At 42.0% G+C, this 22,588-nt stretch overlaps 1 pseudogene; it reads right to left on the bottom strand.

Moving 5' to 3' along the window:
• Positions 1-4,397: 4,397 nt before the first annotated feature.
• LOC147428541 (dolichyl-diphosphooligosaccharide--protein glycosyltransferase subunit 1A-like) lies at positions 4,398-15,306 on the bottom strand (annotated as a pseudogene).
• Positions 15,307-22,588: the final 7,282 nt, after the last annotated feature.

The raw sequence follows: 22,588 nt of genomic DNA on the forward strand, positions 1-22,588 counted from the left end.
GGAGGCCTCTCCATTAACGATCAAAAGTTAGCATGAGTTCCCGTCACATCAACTATCCCATCACTCACTTCTTGTCTCTGGGCACCTAAGTTGTTAAAATTTATCTTTGATGGATGATTGTTATATAGGTGATGAATTGAAGATTTTTAAAACATTATGTTTTGTGTGTCTCTAGAGCTTCAAATTTTCTCCGTGTGTACATACAAGGTGTTTGTTAATGCAATTCACTTATTACTAATACTAGTGTGTGACCCGTGCGTTGCTGCAGCCAAGAAAAGCATGGCCATTGGGTCACACACACACACACACACACACATATTAATAGGTGTGTGTGTGTGTGTGTGTCCGTATGCACACAAATGAAAAGGGTGGACTGTAGCCCTTATAATCATTCCAAGAAGATGACAATTCTCTCTCTCTCTCTCTCTCTCTCTCTCTCTCTCAGATCTTGAGATCAAGATTTGTTGAGTAGATCTTTGATATCTTTTTGGATCGATTAAAATTCTCTTCTTCTTGTCCCCCCCCCCCCCCCCTTTCTCTCTCTTTTTGTCTCCCTCTCTCTCTCTCATTGTAAAACGTAGGCTACATTCCAAGCTTGCCTTGAAGAAAATCATTAAAAATTTGCAAGTTTCAGTGTAAATTCTTCAAATTTTAACGTAAAAATCAAAAGGGTTTTATTTGTGCCCTTATTTATTAAATTATTGCAATTAGAAAAAATAGTATAAGTAGATAAAGCATTTTGTATTGTAGAGTTGACTTCCTTTTTCTTGAAACAATATGTAATAACTATTGGTTTGCTGCTACCAGGTTATTGGGGAATCTCTCTCTCTCTCTCTCTCTCTCTCTCTCTCTCTCTCATGCCGGTGCTTCACGTGAGGATGTACTCAACATGTGCACCCCTCCTTTCATCACATACTATCCTTGGGGTGATGAGAGAATGTCAATGGATGTACTGAGCTTCGAACTCTTCTACATCCATCATGCCCTTCCATGTTGGGGCTATTCAAGGCCCATGTTCACAAGAAACTGGGGTTTAATGTATTTGTAACTGGATAAATTTACAAAATTGGGGCTGGATTCCAAGATCGCCTTGAAGCAAAACTGACAAAATTTTGCAAGTTTTAGCGTTAATATTGGCATGTGAGGATGTGATAGATTTTCAACATGTGCGTCCCTCCTCTCTTCGCAAAGCATGCCCTCAGGGTGGGGAGAGAGATCCTGGATGTACTAAACATCCAATTTTTCTATGTCTGTCATCCCTTTCCATTTTGGGGCTATTCAAAATCAGAGCTTGCAAAAAATTGAGGTTTATTGTATTTTTAACCAGCTTAAATTATAAAACCTTAGATAGCTCCCAAGCTTATCTTGAAGAAAATCGTCAAAATTTTGCAAGTTTTAGTACAAATAACATCGATTCTTCAAATTTTGACCTAAAAACCAAAAGAGTTTTTAGTGTGCCCTTTATTTACTTCAAAATTATTTTGATCAAGAAAAAAGATTTGGAACCTTCTTTGAGACCTCTCTCTCTCTCTCTCTCTCTCTCTCTCTCACACACACACACACACACACACACACACACACACACGCACACACACACACACACACACACACACTTGCCCTTCCATTTTTTACTCTTCGAATCACCTTCAAGAGGATGGAAAAAAAAAACCCCCAAACACTAACGCCTGTGCGGGCAGGCAAGTCAAAAATATTATAAAGTAGATTAATTTCTACCACCCTACCTATAAAGTGGACTTTGTAGCAAGTTGATGGTGCTCACCTCCTACATTCAAAGTGTTGACGACACCTACTCATCACTACTCTACTTCTTGGTCCCCTCTCATTAAACGGAATCTCAGGAAGATTTTAGCGGCATCCTTCTCCCCTGCTTTCGTTGCTGAATCGTTGATCTTCCATCAACTTGGATAGAAACTTTCCTGATCATGACAAGACTGCCTCACAACGGAGAGAGAGAGAGAGAGAGAGAGAGAGAGAGAGAGAGAGAGAGAGAGAGAGAGAGAGAGAGAGAGAGAGCCTCGCCGACGTATTCATTCAACACTCCTTCCTCTCGTGCGGACTCATCCTCTTCAGAAAAGTGCAAGAGTGTCTTAGCACTTGTAGGACCAAAGGTACACGTGATGTTTTATTATCGTTTTGGGTGGTAAATATGATGCATGAGACCAAAAGATACATGTGATGAACTATATGGATAAGTGACTCTCAATGCTCAAGGATTATGTGACGAGACACAATGGAGAGCCCACGCTATGGCGAGAGCAGAATGTATGTAGGTATAGGTCATGGCTGAAAATTTGAGAAACAATTTCAAAATTCGAAGGTGAATTCTTTCCAATCTAATTCATCACAAATATGAATGTGTTCATGATGCTCAATAAAAAGTCTACCGAATACTACAAACCATCAAGTTTGCAATTTTGGAGGACAGTATTGGTCACTGAATTTTGGATTATCTGCCTTCAATTGCATAAGAGCTTCTATACCACTCTTGAACTTGTGAGGAGCTTCTCCCAGAACGTGTGCATCCCAGCCTCTTTTTACGACATTCTAGGCATTCTATTTCACAATGTCCCAACAAAACTAACTCTTCAAGACTGCGTTTGCATACCCAAATCAAAGTGAAACAATCAACAACGACAAATCCTATTGATCCTATCTTGGCTCTTAAGGTGTTTGCACGGATGCATTAAGACCCATATCAAAATCTTAGCAAGCTCTTTCAAACCAAAAGGCAGCTGTCGATATTTGGTAATCACAAGGTACCTCATAGAGATCCATAGTTACATGCATACGTCCCCCTCCAGATACCAGTGAGGCATCCTCTCCTTATTGCCGTAACTCTTCTAAATCATTCTCGAGCAAAATATTGAAAACTATATATGCCATTTCAAAATTCTCAAGTAAAAAAATTTATGAAAGGATGAGAGAGAGAGAGAGAGAGAGAGAGAGGCCACCGATTTCCGTGGTTCAAATGTGTGCCTCGAAAGAATGAGATACCGATCGTAGTGCTTCAGAGGGGTACCTTGCAGAAAACCACGAGGAGGGTTAGAGGTTTTTCAAGCTCAATATTCGTAATCATACAAGATGTCAATGTTATTAATTGTTTGTTGTTCCAATTTTTATGTTTTTTAAAAAAAAACATGCAAGTTTCCTTGCACGGAGGAGTTTGCACAGTCCTCCCCAATTTTATAATACGAGGGAACGTGCCATTCCCACGGCAGTGTGCGATTCTCAGTGTGTTCATCAAATGCGTTCGCACTGTCAAAAATGTCAAAAATCACAGAATGATAATGCTTACTCACCGCGCGATTGACCGTCTGTCGTCGATGCACCTTGCATCAACGATGCTGGGCATCTCCTGCTCTTAACCTGCTGCAAGAGACAACAATGGAGGATGAAGGAGATAAGCTTGTGACTATTTGGGTGGAGGAACTTTAGAAAGAAGTGAGAATTTTTATATTTCAGCTTGTGTCAATTCAAAGCCTATCAAAATTCACTGGTCGCTTCATGCGTCCAAATCTGGTGGAAGCAAGAACGATGGTGATCAATTGTGAAAGGCACTTTGCATCTGATGAAAACAGCGAAGCACTTCCTGTAATCAATGCATTCCAAGAGACTGCATCCCGGACATAAAGCTCGTCAAGAACTTGTTGTGCTTCGAAAAGTACACTACACTTGGCATACATGTCAACCAAAGCATTACCAAGCACGACATTTTTGTTGAATAGTCCCCGACTAACAAGCTCATGATGAATTTGTTTTCCTGTGTGGACGTCTGTCAAAGTGCCACATGCCTTCAAAATGCAAGCATAGGTAACTGCATCTGGAGAGAAGCCCCCGCTTCGCATCCGCTGGAAACATTCCAATGCTTCTTGGCCTTGCCCCTGTTGGGCATAACCTGCAATCAATGCATTCCAAGAGACCGCATCTCGATCAAGAAGCTCGTCAAGGACTTGTTTAGCTTTCAATAGTACACCACACTTGGCATACATGTCAACCAAATCATTGCCAAGCATGACAGTTGTTTACAATAGCCCCTGATTGGCAATCTCATCGTGAATTTTTTTTCCCATACAATGTCTCACATAATGCCACATGCCTTCAAAATGCAAGCATAGGTGAGTGCATCTGGAAAGAAACCCTCACTTCGCATACAATGGAAACAATTCAAAGCTTCCTGGCCCTAGCCTTGTTGGGCATATACTGCAATTAATCCAGTCCAAGAGATGACATCTCGGTTGGGAAGCTCGTCCAGAACTTGTTGTGCTTTCCAAAATACACCACAAGTAGCATACATGTATACCAACGCATTGCCAAGCACAACATTCTTCTCCAACAACCTCTAAGTAGCAATCTCGTCATGAATTTGTTTACCCAGATCAACGTCTTGAATAATACCGCATGCCTTCAAGGCACAAGCATAGGTGACCGCATCCGGAGAGAGGCCCTTGCTTCACAAGCGATGAAAACAGCCCAGAGCTTCGTGACCCTGCCCATGTTGGGCATATCCTGCAATAAGTGCAGTCCGACCGACGACATCGATAAGCTCTTTACGCTGAATGCGAGCCTGGTATGAAGCTGAGGATTTTGATATAGAAAAGTCTAGCCGAGCATACGCAACGCAGGCAATGAAAAAAAGAAAAAATCCAGTAACGAGCATCAGTGGTTCAACTAGCATTGCAATTGGGTTGAACTTAAAGTATATCTCCAAGAAAACATTATGCTCCTGCACTACGTTCTTTTTTGTCAAAACGACAACAGTTCTTCCAACACTGTCAAGATAGCTATACTTGACCTCATTTGATTCGTCTATAGTAAATGGAACCTGAACAGAAGGTTCTTTCGACCCTTCTAGTAGCACCACCTTCACAACAAGTTTCTTTACAACAACATCTTGAATAGGGCATCCAAAAGGAAATCTCAGGTATATTTGCCCATCAGCTGCCCGAAAAACAAAGTCCTGTAAAGGAACTCCATAACCAATAGTAAAAGTCACATGCCAGCCTCCCAACAAGGGGTACCTTGGCTCAAATAGAAGCTCTGTCTTGTCCTGTCAAGACACAGATGTGATGTTGAAACATTGCCAATCTCATCTTTGTAGTAGACAGAATGAGCTCGTGGAGGAAGGCGAGCCTGCAAGCCACGAAGGGATGGCCTCTCACTTATTCTTGGTCTACCCTGAAAGTCGAGCCTTGAAAAACCACCCTTATGCTTAGCTCCACCATGAGTAAGTTGATAGTTTTCAGTTACATAAATATTGCCCCAGTTAGAGATTTCTATCTCCCGCACCAACTCTTCCACAACAGCAAATGGTTATTCTCATAATATATAGTGATGGGTAGAGAAGAAAATGCTGGAATATTTTCATAAGGACCATATTTTATTTCAGCATCTTCTAGCTTTACTGGGTTAACCTTTGTGTAAGAGTCAATCCGTGGATTGCTAGGCAGTTTGAAGGAGGTTGTCTGTACTTTTACAGGATAAGGAGACAAAACATACACACTGTCATCATAAAGCACAAGCTGTACATGTGATTGAGTAATTTCTTCTGGAAAAGGTTTCAAAAGATGTGTAAAGACTGTGTAAACATCCACTAATGTTGACTTGCTTGCTTTTAAAGGCTTGTTTAGAATAATAGAGAACAGAACCACCCCTTCTGATAAAATGGCCTCAGACTTTATTAGCTTCACAGGTAAGTTGATTGGTGCAGCTCTATTTTTCACTTTGCCTTCGTATGCAGAGACCCCAATAAAGGCCAAGTTACTTGCCAAACTTGAAGGTAAAGGAAAAAGCACCTCTGAAACAGAATCCAAGCCTGTGTTTTCAACCTTAAGGTTTGTGATACTCCGTACATTATGAGAGCTTAAATCAACCTTGCGATCCGCCTTGATAACAACAAGGTCGGCATTCGCATTCGTCTGCCAGGGAAAGTAAGGATGTGCAGATGATCGCAGGGGAGAGAAGCAGTCGCTTGCATTTCAGCATCCCAAGCGGCATGGCAATGCCATTTTTGCGAGAGGGTTGAGAGGGAGAAATGGCGATATGTATAGGCGCTGCCATTTCCAGGGCTTGTCACTCGATGAGTTGGCTTTGTGCACTGGCAGCTGCCGATTTTGGAGGCGGAAGGCCCTTTTGGAGGGTGGTTCTGTTGGGATTAAAGCCCAAGTGGCCTCTTATACGGATATGGCCGCCCGCCCGCCTAACTCGCTTATCACTAACTCGTTGTATATACTCACATATACTTGTGTGAATAATAAGATTTGGGAGATAACCCTTCAACAAATTCTTTGTGTACTGTGTAAGCTCTTTGTCTGTGTATCTGTGTGTGTGTGTGTGTGTGTGTGTGTGTGTGTGTGTGTGTGTGTGTGAGTCGATCTAAGCTCCGCCCCGCAACTTCAATTGGTATCAGAGCAAGGTTCAGTGCGTTTTTGTGTAATCGCGTGCGCACACTTTTTAGCCAGATTCTGGATCCGGAGCTTGGAAATTCACACTCGGAATTCCGGGAGTATTTCCAGTAGGTGGCCTGGGGTTTTACCCCCCTTTCGAAGCTGTGTATGCCCTCAAAATTTCGCTCTGAGCACTACATCAAAAGATAGGTTTCGGCCGCAAATAAACCCGTCCTGTGTAGATTGGCAAGCAGGAGTTGGTCAGCATCAATATCGACATCGACATACATCACTCATTAGTCTTCAAAGCATCATCTATAGACCAGGTACACATATATATCATCATATATATATATATATTGCAGTCTGCATTGCTACTTCTTGTGCTTGCCAGGTTCCAGGGGAGGTGTGGCCATACGACGGCTTGACACCACTGGCATGTATTGCAGATTGATGTACTGTGATTGTGGGTCTGCTAGTGATGGGGGCTTTTCACAAGCCAAGCTCCCATACCCCTCTTCTCTCGTCTCCACCCCATGAAAACCCCCTCTTAGGGAGGGAGTGATAAAAGGCATTGGAAAAAGTAAGAAAAAATAAAGTATGATTATGTAAATATATGAGAAAGGTAAAATAGGCCACCTCATGCTTGCGGGGCAGCCCATCCCCACCTTGCCTCCTTTTTCTTCACTGTTGCCCCGCCGTGTGTCCCTTTTCCTCTCCTCCACTCAAAAGGTCAACCCCCTCTCTCTTCCCCTTGTCCTTTCTCCTTTCTCTCTCCCCTCAAGCTACCCCACCTCTCACCAATAATGCATTCTAACTCACCAATAATGCACCCTAACTCACATGCAACTTATCCTATCTTCCAAAATAGTATACCCCACCCCCCCTTTCTCTCTCCTATCATATCCCATGACCCAAATACCCCCCTCTCTCTCTAAAGGGCGCCATGTCTCTTGTCTTGTAGTTAAATAACCTCCCCCACACTCACACACACTCAGTTTCACTGAAAAAGGTGCCCACAGACCCATCCCCACCCGGTGGTTACCTGATTTTTCTTGTGTTCACACACATCTGCACACAGATTCACCTCTGAACACACTCCCCTCTCTCCCCTCTTGTAATTACTTTATTCTCCATGTCACCTCTCACTTTTTTTCATCAACCCATCTCTCTCTCTTAGTCTCTCTCTCATGAGACTGCTGTTCTGGCACATATACACACAGCCAGACAAGTGGGGCCCACAGTCACATGGCCTATGTAGATAATGATTTCTTCATTTCTAAATTCTAGAATTTCTCTCCCCTCCTCCCCTATATAAAGAGGGGTCATCATCACACTTCACACACACACAACATCACCAAAGAGTACACTATGCACTGTGTGTGCCTAGTGCACACACACACACCCACACCATCACCATCACCGCAATCACCATGCTCATCTTGAGCATGACCTCTACACCCTTGGGCTATGGAAGATGAAGGGCAACTAAATGAAGGATGATGGCCATAACCCTCGTGCAAATCTTCGCCATCAACTCCCACCTATCCGCCATGTGCTCTACCACTCTCTCCCTTCTCATTCCCCTACCCTATGCTCCCCATTTCATCGCCTTATTCTCTAAATAAAGCTTGAGGTTTTGTGAGTATGTTTTCTTGCAATGTTTTGCCTATGTGAGGTGTGCGGAATCGCCACCTAGTTTTGTGTTTGGAGTGAGCTTGTGTATGTGTGAAGGGTGTGCGGATTCACCATCCTTTTGTGGTGCCTAAGTACTAAGCCGCTATACCCCCTCCCTCACTCTCTCTCTCTCTCTCTCTCTCTCTCTCTCTCTCTCTCTCTCCCACTTGATCTCATTCCCTTTCCTCTTCATCATTACTCCCAAGCATCCATCTCTCTTGGATGAAAACTTTGTTATGGTGGTGTGTTGTTTGCGTCTTAGCCGCTGAAGCTAGGTGGTGCCCCCTGTTTGCTTTACCATGACAGGCTCGAGGTGCGCCATTCGGTCCCCGGTGTTTTAGAGGGGTTCGGGGTTCGCTTTGCTCTCGTCACTAGTTGTGAGTCACGCTAGAAGACAGACCGCCGCAGCCGTCATAGGATAGTGATTGGTCTATTGTAGGATGTATGCTAGTTCTGGCCAGTTTACTGAGCCATCTAAGAGGGTCATGTGTGAGGTTTTTTGAAGCGAAGCACTGGGGGCTGGGTTACCCAGTGTGAGGTGGATTAGGTTGCTGGAGTTCCCCTCTACACGCATCCTCTTCGGCGACTTTTATCCCATAATGACTTTGTGTAGACACTAGATTTCATCTTATGCGTCAGGCCGTTGAGGCATTGTTCAGGGTTCAGTCTTGAGATAGATACAGGTTCTGTGATCGCCCAGACAGGAGACAGTGTATGCTTACAAGATAGCATATTACATAGATTTTTAGATTTATCACTAGTCAGCTATTTATGGTTGTTTTTGAGCTATCTTTTGGTTTCTAAAGCTCAATTTATAGGGGAGACTCTATCAAAATTTTTCAAAATACAGACAATTCTTGAGGAGAGGTGTTCAAATTGTTGTTTACAGCTTGTTTATTGTGTATAGAGGCCAGTTTACAGGGGAAACTCTACCGGATTTTTCCTAGGAGTAAACAGTTTGGCAGACATGGCATATTCTCAAAGTGAGACTCTTTATAACATAAAGAAGCTGGATGGCACAAACTTTCCATTTTGGAAGAAGCAGATTTGACAGGTTTTGGTGCAGAAAAAACAAGTGAAGCTGTTGAAGCTCAAAGGGGAGAGACCAGAAGGTATGGCTGAAGATGAGTGGGAAGAGCTTGACGAGTTAGCTTGTTCCACAATCATGTTGACACTGGCAGAAAATGTTTACTTCAATGTAGCAGAAGAGACTACAGCGTATGGCATATGGCAAAAGCTATGTGGTATGTACGAGAAACAAAGTGCTGCTTCTCAGATTTACTGACTCAAGAAATTGGTGGATTTGAAGATGAAGGAAGGGACAGCCATGTCAAATCATCTCAATGAATTTCACACAATTTTCAGCCAGTTAACAGCACAGGAGATAGTCTTTCCAGATTCAGTGAAGGCTATGTTTCTCTTAACCACTTTGCCAGACAGTTGGGATACTTTTCGCACGGCATTAAGTAACTTTGTCGCGCGAGAAGGTCTTACAAGTGCCAATGTAGAAGGCACCTTGCTCACAGAGGAAGTGAACAGGAAGAACATTGACAAAGGCAAAGGCAATAGTGCTTTGGTCGTTCGAGGGAGACGACAGTCTAAAGAGAAGAAGGGTAAGAAGGCACAAAACCGAAGTAAGTATCGTGACTCAAAGTCAAAGGATGACATAGAATGCTACCATTGTGGTAAGAAGGGTCACGTGAAGAGAGACTGTACGAAGTGGAAACAAGAAAAAGGAAAAACAAAGAGTTCTGAGCAAGATGAAAAGAAGAGTTCAGTGAAGATTGAAGAGGTGAATGTCACAAAATCTGGTTCAGACAGTGATTCTGGTATAGCAGCTGGTGACATCTTCCTCACAAGAAATTATGATTCTGTTTTCTTGACTGCAGAGGATGGACATGCTATGAGTGATTGGATTATCAACTCAGGGGCATCTTTACATGTTTCTCCGCACAAAGAGTGGTTTACATCATATGTGGCTACTAAAGATTATGTCAGACTTGGCAATGTGCAGGTTTGTGGCATACTTGGAGTGGGAGATGTGCAATTGAAGTTTCAAAATGGCTCTTTTTTATGGCTCAAGAATGTCAGACATGTTCCAGCAATCCGAAAGAGCTTGATCAGTACAAAGAAGTTGGATGATGCGGGTTATGCGACAGTTTTTGAGAACAACGCTTGGAAGATCTCCAAAAGTTCGATGACTGCAGCACATGGCAGCAAGTCAGGAACTCTGTACACTTTACTTGTTTCAGAAGTTAAAAACCATGTAATTAATGTGATTGAGCAGCCAAGTGTGTCACTGTGGCATCGTAGGCTGGGACATATGTCAAAAAGAGGAATGGAAATACTTTCTCGTTATGGTTATTTGCCTGGATTTTCATTTCAAGATTTCGAGTTTTGTGAGCATTGTGTTTATGGTAAGAAAACACAGGAACCGCATAGATCAAAGGGAAATCGTAAGGATGAATGGTTAGCTCTTGTACACAGTGACTTATGCAGACCAATGCCTAGTTTGTCGCTAGGGGGAGCAGCGTACTTTTGTACCTTTATAGACGACTATTCTCGCAGAGTATGGGTTTACTTCTTGAAGCACAAGGATGAGGTGCTCAAGGTCTTTAAGACATTCTTGCAACTTGTGAAGAATCAGAGTGGTCAGAAGTTGAGATGCTTAAGGACAGACAATGGTGGAGAGTATGTTTCCAAGGCTTTCCAAGACTTTTGTGAAGCAAAAGGGATAAAGCGGGAACTTACTGCACCATACAATCCTTTACAAAATGGAGTTGTAGAACGTATGAATAGGACCATACAAGAGAAGGTCAGAAGCATGTTGTCAAATGCTGAGTTGCCTGATGGATTTTGGGCAGAAGCAGTGGCATTATGAGAAACTTGGACTCAATTTTGGGCCCTGTAAGAAACACCAACTCAGCATAGAGAGAGGTAATTATGAAAAATGTAAAAGCTTTTTTTTGGAATTCTATTTCTCATAGTACATACGTAAAAGTTTGCTCAATCACTTAAATGCATGCTCGTACAAAATGCTTTTCGAGAGCCCAACTTAAGTGTACACAAAATTCCATGTCTGTGAATCTTAATGAGTGATGTGATGTGCGATGAGAGAAAACACATAAGAGTTGTTTTCAAAATACAAAAATAATGCCACGGAATAGAGGCACAAGTATCAATCACCTTTTTATGAAGTACTCGCAATTTAAATTTGAACAGATTGTACTTGATAGTGATTGATGGGTACTATTTACATGGGTGAGACAAGTCATATACTGGGTATGCGTATCCAGCGAGATAGGTCAAAGAAGATGCTTTACTTATCTCAGGAAGAGTATATTGACAAGTTGTTGCAACGTTTCCATATGGATAGGGGAAAGGCATTGATGACACCATTGCCGTCATATGTGAAACTAAGCAACCAAGATTGCCCACAGTCTGAGGTGGAAAAGGTTGAAATGGATACGGTGATGTATACGTCTCCATGTGGGAGTTTGATGTATGCAATGATTGCTACACGTCCGGATATTGCATTTGCAGTGGAAGTGGTTAGTAGATATATGTCAAATCCCGGCAAGAAACATTGGGAGGTAGCGAAAGGTATCATGAGATACTCAAAACATACAAAGAGGATGCGCATATGCTATGGTAGTCAGGATTTGAGTGTCAGAGGATACACTGACTCAGATTCTGCAGGAGACTTGGATAAGAGGAGATCTACATCAGGCTATGTCTTTACATTGGCTTGAGGTGCCATATCATGGCGATCTTGATTACAAGATTGTATTACACAGTCTACTACAGAAGCTGAGTATGTTGCAGCAAATGAGGCATGCAAAGAAGCTATTTGGCTTGGTAGATTGGTAGCAGACTTGGGAATCAAAGTAGATATGCCAGAGTTATATTGTGATAGTCAAAGTGCTATACAATTGGCAAAGAATCCAGTGTTCCATTCGAAGACTAAGCATATTGATGTGAAATATCACTTCATTAGGGAAGTACTTGAAGACAAGCAGATACAACTCCTGAAGATCCACACCAAGGACAATCCTGCTGATCTACTCACAAAGGGACTTCCAGGAGAGGGCTTTGTGCATTGTCGTGAGTTATTGGGCATTGGATAGATGCCAGCCATGTAAATCTCTGTACATTTATGTTGATAGATTTACAGTTACTTAAAGTGCCACATTGGATTTTAATTGGGAGGTTTTTGGGATTAAAGCCCAAGCGGCCTCTTATAAGGATATGGCCGCCCGCCCGCCTAACTCGCTTATCACTAACTCTTTGTATATACTCACATATACTTGTGTGAATAAGATTTGGGAGATAACCCTTCAACGAATTCTCTACATATTGTGTAAGCTCTCTGTCTGTGTATCTCTCTCTATGTGTGTGTGTGTGTGTGAGTCGATCTAAGCTCCACTCCATGACTTCAGGTTCAACCACCCGCCAAACAAGGGGGACACTTTTCATTTCGCCTGTGGTTGTAGCATCCCTACGGGCATGGATTTTTGATTGGGAGGTGCTCTCAAAGGCCCTTTTAGAGGGTCTATGAGAAGACTCTCTTAGCACTCAAATCCCCTAGAATCATATTGAACACCTAGCCTTACAAGAATTTGCATAGTTTCCTAAGTTTTAGGCCTTCGTTTGGTAACAATGAAAAGTATCACCATCAATATTGACTTCTCCTTTCCTTTTCCACGTGGATATTATCATTTGGTGATCCGCTTGTGGAGACATTTGTTGCTGTTTGTTTTCCCCCGATTCCCGAACACAATGTTTCTTGTGCCCACCTCTATCCATTGTTCCTCCCTAGGTGTCTGGTTGGAAAAAGCACCTGTTTCAAAGTTCAAACATTTATTTGAACCTCTAAAGCAAACCTTTCTCTAAAATCTCTTTGTAGACATCTCTGAGCTTGAAGAAGGGCCGTGTTGATTCACAACAGGCTCTTCAGAACTCCCAACAACAAATGGGAAATGCAACACAATGACATGAAGACCATCGGAAGCTAAGCTCAAAATGAGAGAGTGGTACGTAAAAAAGCTGGCACCTAGACGATGGAAAATAACTTTGTTTCTTCATTGGACGGGATGATGCTGGATATGAGAAGCATAGAGAAGGTTAGCAAGGTGATGGAACGCTGCGACATAAACCAAATAGACAAACACAGTAGTGCTTTGCTGAACGTCCTTTTCATCATCGCCAACAACACACTCTGTTGTTGGATCCTTTGCACCTTCTACATTTTTCTTCTTAGCTTCCTCTCTCCGCATCTTCTTCGTCCATTTTGATCTGTGTTTTTGCCTTTGATTCGACTTTAGTACATCTCTCTCTTGTGTCGCATCACGCAAGGCGCACTCGCGTGAAATCTGTCAAGAGAGTTATGTCTTGTTGTTGCAAACTGTTAAGATTGCTGCCACCGAGCTCGTTGCCCTTTCAAGGACATTGCACCTCGTCTCTATTGAGTGTCTCCATTTTGAGCTCCATCCCAAGGTTTCCACTAATAGAGCATCCAACCTCGTTTGCACTGGGGTTGACACTCTCTATCACTGTGACAAGGAAAAAGGGGATGCAGCAAGAGAAGGGCAACAGGTTGGTGTTAGGGTTCGGGGACATAAGCACAGCAACAGTGGGAGATCCATGTGTCAGATATTTCTTGATGCACGTGTTCAGCTAATTCCTGGCCAATGTCAACGACATGGAAGAAGCCGCCCTCACTTGTGGCCACTGCGGAGCCCTACTTTTCTGCAAGCCTATGACCGCCCTCCACATTCTGCACCCCTTCAACCCCTTCTACATAACTTACCTGCCAAAGCTTTCCTTCAACTTTAAACCAACCTTTCTATATTAGATACGTAGGATGAGGCAGCTATGGAGGGACTTGCCTATCCAACTTTTTGACGCGTTTTTTGTGTGTCGTACAACCTCATCTCTCACCATAGGGGGCTTCTCTTGGGTGACTTCCTGAAATTCATATCTCCCTGCCCCGCTGCCGCCCAGCTTAATGGCCCGCCTCACCACCCTCTACATTCTCCTTCATTGGCCCGTAGTGGGCCATAACTGTAATGCAAATGGCCTATGAACTATGAGAGTAGCGGAATTAGGAAATTAGATGAAGCACTTTTGTGAGATTACTTTGTGAGCATAGCAGGTGAACTTAATTGATGGTAGCAACATAAACATGGTACTTAGTTAACTTGGCATGAACGATACTTTTGCAAGAGAGAGAGTTTAGAGAACATGACAATAGTTGAGGACCGGATTCATACGGAGCCAATCCCCCCTCCAATAGGCATTTGTATTATAGTTTCTCCCATCAAGAGAGACTTGGTACAATACAATCTTTGTGTTCCTTGTGACCTAGGTGATGCAATGAATATGGAAGCTTCATGCATCACAAACATAACATAAACTTTGTAGAAAGCATTAACTATCCCAAGCCTCAGTCCCAAGGCCTCAAACACCTTCAAAGGTGGAGAGAGCTAGCGGGAATGAGGGTAGGGAAGAGGAAGAAGAAACATTCCATAGGAGAAAGAAATAGTTCCTCACTTATCATCACTCTTCTTGCTAGCATACATAATAGCATAGTAATGAAGATGGAGAAGATGGTAAGCTTAAGCATTGAATCATGGCTCTTGGCTTGATTTCCATTCCATAGCCAAGAGTGTTGGTGTAGGCTCTCACTTCCCACAACTTTGGAGAAGGAGGTGGAGTTCCTCAACTTTCACCAAGTGAGAATGGATTTTCAAAATGAGTGTGTGTGTGGTGTATATCCCCCTAGCACCCCCCTTGCTTGCTTGGGGCGAGTTGCAACCTTTCCACATGCTGCAAGCTCATTGGACACCTCTCCCCCTAGCCAATCATATGCAACATGCAATCAAGTACATGGGTAGTGTTTTGACAAGTGTCCTCCTTACCCCTTAGAGAGAGAGAGCTTGAAAATATCTAGATATTTGCTGGATGGAAGTAGGAGCTCATTGGACCCCTCTTTAGCCCAACCAATAGCATTCAAGCACACCATGTGGTTAAGTTTAGTGAGAGTCTGACATGTGTCCCATGTGTCCTTTTAGAAAAGGGGTGCCCCTTGGGTGAGTGGAAGGTTAGGTCAAAGATTCCCCGAACTTTGGGACTTTTATGCATAAGAAGCTTCTCAAGCAACTTCCTCATTAAGTATGACAAGTACCTCAAGTACCTTAGCCATCGAGCATGACAAGCACCTTAGGTGGAGTTCCCACCTCAAGCTTATCCCTAGCTTGCCTAAGGTCAAAGGCAAGTTTAGATTGGGCTCCCACCTCAAGCACAACCCTAGCTTGCTTAAGGTCAAAGACGAGTTTACGTCGGGCTCCCACCTCAAGCTCAACCCTAGCTTGCTTAAGGTCAAAGGAATTTTAACACTAACCATTGGAGGTCTTTAATGAAGCTAACCCTAAGATCTTTTAATCTCCATTAGATGCACATTGCTCTTTGATAGACTACCTCCTTTTGGACCTTTATTGAGATGTAACCATCTCTCCTCTTGGTCCCCTGCTGAGGTAAGTATAGAAGCACTTATTTCACATTGGTCTTTGATAGACCATCTCCTTTTGGAACCCTATTGAGATGCAACCATCTGTCCTTTTGGTCCTGTGTTGAGATAGGTCTAGAAGCACACGTCTCTATTCTATCTGTTGTTCCTGTTTATTCTCGCACATTAAATGATCAATTTAATATGAGAAAATCATTTGGTAAAGTTAGATATTATATTTTATGGCATTACCTCTCTCTTGAAATCATAGTCGTCCTCAGCTATGAGGTAGAGAAGATAAAGCCTAGTCATTAGTCCATTTTACTTAGCGGCGGGTAGAGGATCCCTTTTTACTCTTCGACATCATTCCAAGATGGATGACTAATCTATTTGGTGCTTGGGAGACATAGCTACCGCAAGCATGTCTGCTCTCTAGTCCATATCATACTTCCAAAGTAGAGTGAAAAGTTCTACTTGGTGTTTGGGAGACGTCGTCACCACAAACATGATTTTAAGCATGCATACTTCTTAAATTTGTGCACAATAAAAAGAGAACTAGTCTTATAAGACAAAAACATTTTTCATTTAAAATGCATTTTCATATGCTTACTCTAGTGCAACATTGTAAGCATTGACAAGGTTCATAATATCCTAAAGCTAGGTTCTTTGCATACATATAGCATCTTTAAAAGAATAATTCTTAAACTTAATAAGATATCGTCAGATAATCTTACCGTTTCTTAGTGCCTTGTCTTCATGTCATAGAATTGACTCAGGTTGAAGTACTTCTTCTTGATCTTCGATTTTTGGAGGGTCTGCAACAACTATTGATTCTTTTGATGGCGCTCCTTTGTAAGGCTTACATAGGCTCTCATGGAAAACATTGTGCATGAGCCAATGGTTGGGCAACTTCAAATGATAAGCCATCTCACTGACTGGCTTAAGAATCTGAACGACCATAGTATCTTTTTGCTAGTTTAGCATCGTATTCTTGGCCTTAGATGAGCCTTGAGAAATTTTAGCAAGACCCAATCATTTTACTTAAAGGCTAAGGCTCTTCTGTGCTTATTAGCAGCAACCCTTTTTGCCTTTCCTGTGAGATTTGATATAACCCCTTTGATCTTTTGAAAAGATTCTTGTAGGTCTTAGCTATATTCATTAGCAGCATAGATCTTCCCATGTACTTTAAGTAGTAAGGGACTTTTGGATCTTCCTTCTTTAACCTCAAAAGGTACTTTCCCCATAGAAGTATGTACAATATCATTGTACACATACTCTATAAGAGGTAGGTACTTCTATCATTGAGAACATTGATCTACTTCCATGACATAGGCTTTTAGTATATCAAGAATCGTTAGTTTAGTTATTTCACTTTGGTCATCCGTTTGTGGATGATAGGCCGAAAGAGAAATTTAATCTACTTCCTAGATTCTCAAAGAGACCCTTCTAGAAATTACTAGTCATTCTAGGATCTTTGTCCGACACTATGGGTGTTGGAAATCCATGATGCTTGAAAATTTGAGATCTGAAGAGGGTTTCCATTTGATGTGCCTAAATAGTCTTTTTGACAGGCATAGAGTGTGTTTTCTTGTTAAGCCTGTCAACTAAAACAATCCAAGTTGCTTCCCTCGATCAAATTTCAACTTTTGGTATACCACGCATTTTGGAACATACTCTTGTATGTTTACCTTTTATGGTAGACCAATAGAAATACATTTCTACTCCTTGAAGAGTAGATTATGGATTCCCTCTTTGCCCCGCATAAGGAGAAGTATGGGATTCATACACGACTTTCTTATTGTATGGGGTGAGTAACACATAGCCGATTGCCGTTTGGAAGATAACCATCCTTCAAGGTGAATGGTTTTTTTTCCTTCCCTAATGCAAAGGCTCTAATTACATACTTAAAGTCTCAATCAGGAGCATACTTATCTATAAAAGATAGATCATTGTCAGTTGCATTTATCCTTGGTTGTTGTGAAAGTGCATCGACTACCACTTGATTGTACTTGCAAACAATGTACACAATATGAAATTTAAATTGCAAAATAAAATTTTCCCACCTCATTTGTTTGTTGGAGAGCTTGGTTTGCATCATGAAGTTCTTGAGGCTTTGTGATCCATTCGTAGGATGAATGGAGTCCCCAAGAGATAGTGTTTCCACATGTTTAGGGCATATAGAATAGCTAGTAGCTCTTTTTCGTATTTACCCAATACTCACTTATCGAATTTGAGTCTTTGACTCTCATATGCTATGGCATGCCCTTCTTGAAGCAAAATAGCTCCAAGGCAATTTGTACAAGAATCACATTGGACCTCAAATGGCTTTGAGAGATCTAGTAGTGTGAGCACACGTTGAGAGATAAGATTCTCCTTAAGCTTCTTCAAAAGCTTATTGCACTTTTGTAGTCCATGAATACTTAACATTCTTTTTTTGTTAAGTCATGTAACGGGCTTGCTATTAGCGAGAATTTTTTTATATAAATGAAGCATCTATAGTATGCACGCATACCTATGAAGCTTCGTACCTCCTGTAGATTCCTTGGATTATGCCATCTTTTTATTACCTCTAACTTTGTTGCATACTTTGTTGCATCCATCGGGTGTCATCTTTAGAGATAATGTGACCTAAGTATTGAATCTCTTGTAGGAAAAATTCACTTTTCTTTTTATTAATGAAAAGCTTAATCTCACTCACAACTTGAAAGATTACCTGGAGGTGTCGGTTGTACTTCTCAAGAGAATTTGAATGGCTTGAAGATTTTTGCCTATCATGAGTTTGAATGCGATTGGAGCATTTATGAGGCCAAAACTTGTAAATTATCAAATAGATCTTCTACATGCGGCACAAGATATTTATTTTTGATAGTAATCCTATTTAGTGCTCTATAGTCGACACACATGTGATATGTGTCCTCTTTCTTTTGCACTAAAAGCAATGGTGAACAAAATGGAGAGGAGCTAGACCTCACCATCCCTTTTTCCACCAATTCATGCTCTTGCCTCATGAACTTCTTTTGTTGAGCTTGTGAAACTCTATAAGGAGGCTTGTTAGGCATTGAGCTTCTTGGTAGGAGCTCAATTGTATGGTCATCATTCCTCATTTTAGAGGTAGCTCACTAGGGATGTCATCAATGAAAACATCTTGGGATCCATTTAGAAAATTAGACAACTCTAATTCCTCTTGATTCCCTTTATTGCAAGGATATGGTGTTCCCCGACTCATTAGCATCTATGTACATGCTCTTTTCCCTGTAGGTGAAGTAGATTTTCCTTTCAAGGAAATTCATGTTGGAAGCCATGCAATTAAACCATGGTGCCCCAATGATTAACATTCTCATGTTTGAGAGGGGAGGTGAATAAATCCTTTTTGTCCACATAGCTTTGGACATGAAGCCTTAATTTTTCAATTAAGGAAGTAACTGAGACGTCTTGTCCCTTGATAGCTCCATTGGCTTTCAATGCATCTCCCATCTCGTGGGCTTGTATGCCTAGCTTACTGGTCAACTCCATGGATATGAAGTTGGGAGTTGAACTAGGGTCTGAACTAGGGTCAAACAAAATAAAGGCATCATGCTCTTCCATCTTTCCCCAAGCATAGGAAAGGAGAAATCCTTGGCAATGAGCATCCTCTTTTGGAGCTTCAAACATAGAGACTCTAGGAGTCTCATTGTGGGCAATTCTCTTGGGGCAAGGACGATAACCATGGCCTTGCTTCTCACACTTAAACATTTGTGGTCCTTTCATAAAGCTTCTAGCTCTTAGGAGAGAGTTTATATTTACCTTTGTAAACTCCCTTTTCCTTGGATCGATTGTTGTTGTTGTTGGAATAGCCTTGGTAAGAATTTTGGGCATTGGTTTTCCTCTTGGCATCACTTTTGTCTTTATTTTCCATGGGATTGACATTCTGTCTAGCCCCTTGTTGGAAATTGATGCGCGTAGCAATCATGGTGTGGTGGATTACTTCAGTGATAGGTCCAGGCCGTTGAGAGTCGACATACTCGGCCATCTCTTTGGGTAATCCCACACAAAATTGTTGCTTTTGCTCGGCAAAGTCTATATTTTGAAAGATAATAGCCTTGATATTTAAATCCCAAAACTTGTCCACATATTTGTGGATAGACTCATGAGAGAGAAGCTTTAAACTTTGCCATTTGGTAAGCACTTTGTCCTTTGCATCACTTGCAAGGAATTGCTTCATGATGGAAACTCATAGAGTTTTCCATGTCTTTGGGGCTTCGCCGTTGCCACGAAGGCTAGCCCACCATTGACGAGCCGATTTTTGGAAGTGCATAGCTACATTGCATAGCTTGGAGGATTGCGAGAAGCCCTCGTCTCCAAAGGCCCATCGAATTGTTGGATGAAGGCCAATACTTTTTCAGTAGCACCAAAGGTTCCATCATAGGTGAGAAAAGAGTTACACTTTCCTCCCTCTTTGAACTTCTTTAGCTTTTGTGACGTTCTCCATGCAGGGTAAGATTTGCGATGTCCTCCCCTCTTGTATTCTCTAGGAGAATAGCCATAGCTTTCATCATTAGAGGAGGAAGGTGAAGAAGAAGGAGAAGAGGGTGACCTCTTTCTTGCCCTTTTCTTCCTTGGTTTCCTCTCTTCCCTTTTGGAGTGATGAGGAGAAGGACTATGGGTTCACCATTTCCTTTTGGGAGGAGTTGGAAATTGTTTAGTCCGCCTTCTTTGTGGAGCCACGTCTTCAGAGGAATTTAGGGATTCATTACTTTCTTGATCTTTGGATTCCTCCTCTCATATGGGAGAGAGTCTTCTTTTGGGGGTCTCATCAAGTGGCCTCCTAAGCTCTCTCTCCTCTTGGAGAGGAAAGGAAATCTGATAAGCACGAAGTTGTTGAGTAACTTCGTCTTGCAAAGAGGGGTTTCCCATAGCTTGTTGCAACCTAGTAACAAGATAATTAACAAACATGGGGGCATCATCATGAACACCTTCATGTGCAAATCAAAGTTATCAATGTTCATTCTACTCTCTTGGTTATTGTCAACCATGTTAATTAAACTTAGGTGTTTACTTAGAGTATGCTTTGGGAATTCAAAACCTTAGTTGCTACTCCTCTTAGTCTTTGAAAATAGGCACTAAAGTATCTACACCCACGGATCGAAATGGTTAATTATAGAGAGTAGTGGAGTGAGTCTAACATATCGAAGTTTCCGAGGGATAGCTTCTTTTGGACTTCTTAGGGCTCAATAATGGTAAAGCCGTAAACAAGTCTAAAAAGACTCCATTATTAAAACCAAAGCTCCCGAGGTGTGCACCATATCCCACATAGTGGGCTCAAAAAAACCGATAATAGATCCCAGTTCCACTTACCCTAATATAATTAACAAAATCAACCATTAATAGGCTACTTGAGGACCTCTCTTCTTAAGCAAGAAAAGAGAAACCAAATGCTCTGATACCAATGTAATGGAAATGGCCTATGAACTTTGAGAGTAGGGAATTAGGAAATTAGGTGAAGCACTTTTGTGAGATTATTTTGTGAGCATAGCGGTGAAGCATGGCTCTTGGTTGGATTTGCATTCCATAGCCAAGAGTGTTGGTGTAGGCTCTCACTTCTCACAAGCTTGGAGAAGGAGGTGGAGTTCCTCAACTTTCACCAAGTGAGAATGGCTTTTCAAAATGAGTGTGTGTGTGGTGTATATCCCCCTAGCACCCCCCTTGCTTGCTTGGGGCGAGTTGCAACCTTTCCACATGCTGCAACCTCATTGGACCCCTCTCCTCCTAGCCAATCACATGCAACATGCAATCAAGTACATGGATAGTCTTTTGACAAGTGTCCTCCTTACCCCTTAGAGAGAGAGAGAGAGATTGAAAATATCTAGATATTTGCTGGATGGAAGTAGGAGCTCATTGGACCCCTCTTTAGCCCAACCAATAGCATTCAAGCACACCATGTGGTTAAGTTTAGTGAGAGTCTGACATGTGTCCCATGTGCCCTTTTAGAAAAGGGGTGCCCCTTGGGTGAGTGGAAGGTTAGGTCAAAAATTCTCCTAACTTTGGGACTTTTATGCATAGGAAGCTGATCAAGCAACTTCCTCATGAAGTGTTTAGGGTCTCTTTTTGACTCAAGCATCTTACTCCCCATGCATAGGAAGCTTCTCACGCAACTTCATTAAGTGTGTAGGATCTCTTTTTGACTCAAGCATCTTACTCCCCATGCATAGGAAGCTTCTCAAGGAACTTCCTCATTAAGTGTTTAGGGTCTCTTTTTGAATCAAGCATCTTACCCCCCATGCATAGGAAGCTTCTCAAGCAACTTCCTCATTAAATGTGTAGGGTCTCTTTTTGACTCAAGCATCTTACCTCCCATGCATAGGAAGCTTCTCAAGCAACTTCCTCATTAAGTATAACAAGTACCTCAAGTACCTTAGCCATCAAGCATGACAAGCACCTTAGGTGGAGTTCCCACCTCAAGCTCAGCCCTAGCTTGCCTAAGGTCAAAGGCAAGTTTAGGTCAGGCTCCCACCTCAAGCACAACCCTAGCTTGCTTAAGGTCAAAGACGAGTTTACGTCGGGCTCCCACCTCAAGCTCAACCCTAGCTTGCTTAAGGTCAAAGGAATTTTAACACTAACCATTGGAGGTCTTTAATGAAGCTAACCCTAAGATCTTTTAATCTCCATTAGATGCACATTGCTCTTTGATAGACTACCTCCTTTTGGACCCTTATTGAGATGTAACCATCTCTCCTCTTGGTCCCATGTTGAGGTAAGTCTAGAAGCACTTATTGCACATTGCTCTTTGATAGACCATCTCCTTTTGGATCCCTATTGAGATGCAACCATCTCTCCTTTTGGTCCCGTGTTGAGATAGGTTTAGAAGCACACGTCTCTATTCTAACTCTTGTTCCCGTTTATTCTCCCACAATAAATGATCAGTTTAATATGAGAAAATCATTTGGTAAAGTTAGGTATTATATTTTATGACATAACCCTCACTGTAGCTTGCCCATCTCTCACACATCTCCACCTACACCAC

The sequence above is a fragment of the Adiantum capillus-veneris genome, chromosome 23 (genome assembly GCF_014529385.1).
Source record: "Adiantum capillus-veneris isolate H3 chromosome 23, ASM1452938v2, whole genome shotgun sequence".
Classification (NCBI taxonomy): domain Eukaryota; kingdom Viridiplantae; phylum Streptophyta; class Polypodiopsida; order Polypodiales; family Pteridaceae; genus Adiantum; species Adiantum capillus-veneris.